The 6,832-nt window shown below is 37.6% G+C and overlaps 1 protein-coding gene across 3 annotated transcripts in view; it reads left to right on the top strand.

Moving 5' to 3' along the window:
* The first annotated feature begins 1,075 nt into the window (after positions 1 to 1,075).
* The window catches only part of LOC106082455 (dual 3',5'-cyclic-AMP and -GMP phosphodiesterase 11), a 349,544-nt gene continuing 343,787 nt past the window's right edge, over positions 1,076 to 6,832 (top strand). The window contains exons 1-2 of one of the 3 annotated variants that reach the window (XM_059364258.1): positions 1,076 to 1,962; positions 2,532 to 2,825. The gene's annotated coding sequence lies outside the window, so the exon portion shown is untranslated. Of the gene's footprint in view, positions 2,365 to 2,531; positions 2,826 to 6,832 lie in introns of all 3 variants that reach the window. The other 2 variants (XM_059364257.1, XM_059364256.1) reach the window with 2 other exon arrangements.

Here is a 6,832-nt window from a genome sequence, read left to right as displayed (position 1 = left end):
GAACTATGCTAGTATAAAGCTCCCCGTGACATAAACCAACAGAAAAAAATTCAAACTTACAAAAAAGATAAAAAATACCAACTATAAATGCAAAAAGCGTCCACTTAGTGCCTTTCGTTTGGCACTAGTTGCTAACTCTTCGGGTTTTTGATGACCCAAAAAGCGCGAAATCTAGAGCGAAAAACACTAAGTTGGCATCCCTGGTCCTTAGCAGAATAGATTCCAGATTTCGCAGTCTAAGGGCGATCTTCTTCCTTTAAAAACACCAAGTTTTCTACTTGTGGTGAACAATACCAGCTCTTCTTTTTGTCGATTTAGGCAAGCCCATTGGCATCTCGACTGTCCCATCATGATTGATTAGCTCAAAATTTGTGTAGTGTTTCAATTTTCAGCACAATTTTTCTGTTCTGTTCAAACAAAATTAGCTTGAATGATAGCCGTTGATTTTAAATGCGACATTCTCCACCGTAGACTTTGCACGGTGTAAGAAAGGCAAAAATTTTCCACACTCTGTAGGTAACACCATTACAAATGAACGCTACACTCGGGTGAGGTTAAATTTTGTTTTGGACAAGCGAACACAAAATTTCGATTTTGATGCTACACTTTTTTGCACAATCGAAATCACCATAAGCAATACAATTTTCTTTTGTATTAAAAATGTTTACGCTTAGTCAGCTACCTAACATAATATACTCCCATCCCTGGCATTGTTATTTACATACATAAATACGAATATCCCCACTGAAACTAAGTCATGTATTTGAATACTATGCAAGAGCACAAGGGGAGTAATGAAATGCAACCACCAGCACTGCTCTAGGCTACAGAGGGCAGCCGCCTCACAGGCAAAGAGACTATGGGGAGCCAAAACCAAAACAATTTGTTTACAATTAAGAGATAGCGGCTAATAAATGTTTACTTCTCTTTATGTGACATAATGTTTAGCTCTCCCTCTCTCTCTATATTTCACTCTTTTTTTTTTTGAGGTGAGCCCACACAATTGTTTTGTTTGTTATTGTTTTAGTCAAAGGCCCCAACGATCAGTTTACTCAAAGAATTCGACGCGTTCAGGCGGAGTTAGCATTGTACGGAAACAGAAAATAGAAACGTCGTATCTTCTTCTTCGTTCATTGCTGAGTGTAAAAGGCAAAAGAAATTGTTTTATCGGTTTATCAGCGTTAGTAAAAGGTCCACACAACCTTTCCGAAAAAAAAGAAATAAAAAACCACAGAAATTGTGCTAAGAAATTTAACAAGAATTTTGTGGTTTCATAAATTTAAATTAGGAAAAATAAAAAGAAAAAAGTGAAATAATAATCTGTGAAATCATCTGCCGGTTAAGATATACATATTTGAACGAATCCAACGTCGGGAAATGCCACGTTCGAGCGTTTAAAAAAATTCACCAAGCAGTGTAAAAAAAGGTGTCATTCAAAGTACCCACAACAAAATTGCTAACAAGCCGAGAAAAAAAGTTTTTCGTTTTTCATTAAATTCAAAGGAAAAATATAAGAAATTTTGTTAAAAGTAACTCCTCAAGTGTACGCATGATCTCAAGTCAAAAGCTTTGAAATAGAATATAAAAAAAATAAAATTCCGTAAAATTCTTACAAAAAAAAAAAAAAATCTGCGGTTAAAAAGTCCAACAGCTTAACTTTTTGCTTCTTCTACTTTTCTGGTTCATATCAATCAAAGGCAGAATACAAAGAAACTTAAGTAAACCACCAAAAAAGAACAACAACCACAACAAAAACCCCTTATAACAAGCAGAACCAGCGAGAGAAAGAGTGTGTGTGAGAGAGAGAGAGCCCTAGACAAAAAAGAATACCAAACAAATTCAACAACCAAAACTGATTAAAGAAAGAAAAATAGCTTGCCAGCCAGCACCTCTCCCCCCATATAGTCCCTCTCACCTAGAAACAGACTTGACTTGCTCATGCTAACACAACAAGCAAGATAAGTAAGTGCCAAGAGCATAATTTTAAAGATTTTCATTGAACCAATCGTTGGCGGCATACTCTTAGTGTTGATGTTTGCAGAGGAGTAGAAGCATAAAATTGGAAAGAAAAGTTTTGTTTTGGTTTCTTTTGCAACGCGCCGTTCTTTTGTGGCTCTTCCTTTTGGGCACTTTTTGTTTTTGTTGTTTTTGTTTCGCCAAACTCAGTCGTAAAATCGGGCTTTGTTGTTTGTTTTGTTTTGGTTTGGTTTGGATACGCCTGTGTTGTGTCGTCTTCTTTAAAGTCATCATCAATATTTAGCAACAGCATTAAAAAACACACAATAACAACAACAAAAGTAGCAAATCAACAAGAAATTCTCGGGGAGTCCTCAACCAAGTGAGTGAGTGTGTCAGTGCTATTAAGTGAGTGTTTGAGGCTGTGTATGTGTGCTTGCTTTTGCTTGGGGGTCAATTGCTCAAGAGACCCAAATAATTTGTTTCGCTGCTTTGTTTTGTTTTCTTCTTCTTCTGCTTCTTCTTCGTCTTCTGCTGTTTCGTATCATCATCATTGTTTTTTTTTGTTTTTAAAGAATTATCAATTAAGTGTTTAAAAACTTTGACCATAGCGAGGGGGTGCATCAGCATTTTTCGCTATCAATTTTGATCAAAGTTGAAAATACGTAAAAAAATTTGTGAAATCAATAACCGCAACAAAAACAACAGCAAAAGCGATTAAGTGAAGAGTCAGCATTGCCAAAAAAAAAGTTGCCTAAACGTGTTTGGCATTTCAACGGCATTTTGTGAATTTGCAAAAATACTAATAAACCAGAAGCAGCAGCAGCAACAACAACGCCAACGCCGACAACAACAAAAACAACATTTAGGTAAGTAAATATGTATATTTTGTTTTAATTACCTCAACTTTTTGTTGTTATTGTTGTAATACTCTTCGAAACCACTAATGCGGGCACAAAACGCAAACACTCATTCCCATCGATACTTTGCCCAAACAACCGGTACATTGACAAAGGAGCAAGTAGTAAGCCTTACCCATACCCCACCCACAAACCTGAATGGCATGATGGGTCGGTATTTTATTAGTTTGTTTTTTTTTTTTTTAACAGGGAATTGGGGGAATTGTCGCTTGGATTTTAGTGGCAACTGAAAATTTGAACTTAAACATTCCTTAACCGTGGGATGTAAGGGGATTAACATTTGAAGCAAAGGAAAATACGCTTGCCATACAGCAAACTATTCGACTCTAAAGCCTAGTACAGACTTTGCCTTTTCGTATGAACAACTGTCAAGACGCATTATAAAAAAATGGTGACGAAGAAAATGCGAACATTTTGTAGGAATAGTACAGTTCTAGGAGCAAAATAGTAGCGACATGTCGCTGCGTCAATACAAATTTCGCTTTAATTTATTGAAAATGTAATTAAATTCTCACAAAATGGGCACTAATCAACTCAGCTTCAATGCTGTTGTCTTTGTTGTGTGTTGTTGTTTGACTTTTTTTTGTGTTCTGGCGAAAAATAGAGTCCGTTGGATTTCGGAAGTTATTACTAGGCTAAAGAAGGAAAATTATATTTGTCAAAGAAATACTTGGCGAAAGCATAGGTTAGGTTAGGTTAGGTTTATGTGGCCATCAGACTCAGAAGAAGGAAGCCCAATAACTTGCGAATTTTTACATCCACTAAATCAGATAGGTTCTCAAAGAACCTAAAGTGAAACTCCTTCTGACTGCTAGTGCGTGACACACACACATAAGGTATTCTATAGTCTCTTCTTCTTTGATGTCCGCACAGCTTCTGGCAAAAGTCGTTGCTGGCAACCTTCAGTTTGTCAGCATGTTTTCCGATTAGACACTCTTTGTGACCACCTATCATTCGTTGTCCTTCGGAACTGATTCTAAAAACTTAGCTTACATGTCGCTAGAGGCATATCCACAGATTCCAGTATCCCTAGAATGTGTAGGGTAGTCTGTTCCTAGTCTGGTATATCTCTGTGACCCGGTCTGGTGGTTCCCTGGTAAATCTCTGTGACCCGGCACCCACAACAGGTGGTTTTTGAACTGTTCAGCCATCTCGTTGAGAGATCTGCGACAGTCGAGGGCGGTTTTGCGACAGTCGAGGGCGATCTGAGAAGATATTTATGCCAATCGTCGTAATGACATAATATCTTAGCCATTCCATCACTCTCTTAATTGCAAGGAACTTCTGTTACCAGGGATATCGTAATTCCAATCAGTCCTATTATGAATATTGGTACAGTAATTGTTTTCAAAAAGCGGCTCAGTTAGGGTGTAATCCACACTGCCTGGAACATCGGATATTGTATCAAGGATAACACAGTGTCCGCATGACCAACGAGGAAGCTCCGTTAACCTCACGTCAGTGGTAACTGCAATTTGGTTGGCCACAATGTCCAGAGGCATAAGATGTAGCATTAAATTCACTTCATCAGATGGTGTCGTCCTCAATGCGTCTGTGATGCACAAACAAGCCATCGTTTGGATCCGGTTTGGTATTGAGCAGTAGGTGAACTTTTGAGGCGCCGTCCACTAGACCACAACACCATATAGCATTATAGGTCTGACGACTGCAGTATATCCACAATGAAAAGCGGTCTAAACCCCCAACGTTTGCCATTAACTCTCTTGCAGGTGTATAGGCAAGAGTGGTCTTTCTTGCCCTTTCCAAAATGTTGGATTTGAAGTTCAATTCTATGTCCAGCAAAACACCCAGGTATTTTGCGCTTTCTGTAAATGAAACATTCTCTCCACCCAAGGAGACGGATTTATACCTAGACCACTTTCGTTAGTAAGCAGGTTGAGCGAAGCAAATATCTCAACTGATAATATTATAAGAACTGCAGAAGAATGGAATATAAAAACTAATGTATTGATGCAAGAACTCAAGTTACGAAATTATTTGGAAAAAATTGATCGAGCCCTAACAAGCGAAATCCGTTACTACAGATTTTTAAATTACAATGTTGGCGTAGATGAAAGATTTCTATAATCTGTATAAAATTTCCATTATAAAGAGAACCAGAGCAGATATAATGCCATTAAATGCCAACTTTTTAACCGAGCGGTTAGTACACAATGTACCTTATGTAACACAGAGCCCAATTATGAGAGAATTAAGGATTAAATGTTTAGGAAAGAGTCAATTAGAAAAAGGAGAGCCAATTAGCTTATTAAAACTTAGCAGAAGAAACTCAATTGATAATTGGTTGTGACAGAGAACTTGTAGTTATTGTCACACAGTCGATATGGTATTCTTATAATTAGTTTAAAATTTTAATAATATAATCCTTGTAAATACTATTATAACTAGTTTTATTATTTTAGATATTTGTAAAAGAAAATTATAAGAATGAATAAACTACGACTACTACAACTATGTCAAGCTTAACGATAGAACTGTCAGTTAGCTGATTGCAACATTAGGTTTGTCCAACCCCAAAATATAAAAGGTAACCCTCGTACGAGTTCTCCTACACACAGTCTTCCACCATACCAGTGCCCCATATATCAAAACTTATTCAGGCAGTACTCCTTAAAATTATACTTCACTTCCTACCGAAAAACCCTTTTGCAGGACTTAAAGGTTTTGAGTGCGATACACCTTTTTTCTTCTTCTTTCCTGTGTTCCTTTCCAAAATCAATTTCGCATGAAGGACTGTGCCCGGAGTTTTGCAGAGTTATACTGTCCAAAGATGGGTATTTAAATTCCGGCTTCTTAATATACATCTTGGAGTGGAAAGCTCCAACAATGTTTTTCCTGATTTCGTTCCTTACTCGTTATCGTAGCTCATCTCGGCGCAATCTCAGAGACCTTCGCGCCGATCGTACACAAAATTATTTTCGGTCCAAAATCACGACATCTGTTCTGTTCCGTCTGTTCTCGTATAGTGACGGGTATAAAAACTTTCTCACTATATCAACATGATATAATTTTTATACCCACCACCATATGACAGGGGGTATATTCATATAGTCATTCCGTTTGCAACACATCGAAATATCCATTTCCGACCCTACAAATTATAGATATTTTTGATCGTCGTAAAATTCTAGGACGATTTAACGATTTCCGTGTATCTGCCCGTCCGTGTGTCCGTCCGTTGTAATCACTCTACAGACTATGAAAATTGGGATATTGGGTTTAAATTTTGCTCAGACACGTATTTCTTCTATACGCAGGCTATGTTCTTGAATGGACCGATCTGACGATTCAGAATATTCAGCCCGTAAAAGCCTAATTTTTGTCCGATATTTGTACTAGGGGCCCGATATTCGAACCGAATATGGTCCATATCGGACCATATTTGCATATAGCTGCCATATAGGTCGATATGACGGTTTAGGGTCTTAAGTCCCCGTAACAGGCGCATTTATTATTTGATTTGGATGAAATTGGAAACAGTTATTTTATGCCTCCCGTCTTCCGACTTAAATATGGTCCATATCGGGCCATGTTTACATATAGCAGTCATATAGACCGATCTGCTGATTGAGGGTCTTAAGCCCATAAAAGCTGCACTTATAACCTGATTTCGCTGAAACTTTAAACAGTCAGTTGTTCTGAGCCTTCCGTCATCACACCTTAATATGATCCAGAACGGACAATATTTAGATATAGCTATCATATGTACCAATCTGCCAATTAAGTGTCTTAAGCCCTTAAAAGCTACATATAGTACCCGTTTTCGATGTTTCAGATCAGACTATAGTTTGATATAGCTGCCATATAAACCGATCTTCCAATTTAGGATCTTAATCCCTTAAAAAACGGATTTGTTGCCCGACTTCGCTGAAACTGTGAGTTGTATAAGAGTTCTCGGGACCTGAAAGAAATATGATCCAGGGGATTGTTAATTT

The sequence above is a fragment of the Stomoxys calcitrans genome, chromosome 3 (genome assembly GCF_963082655.1).
Source record: "Stomoxys calcitrans chromosome 3, idStoCalc2.1, whole genome shotgun sequence".
NCBI classification, from domain to species: domain Eukaryota; kingdom Metazoa; phylum Arthropoda; class Insecta; order Diptera; family Muscidae; genus Stomoxys; species Stomoxys calcitrans.
This window is presented reverse-complemented; position numbering and strand designations above follow the sequence as displayed.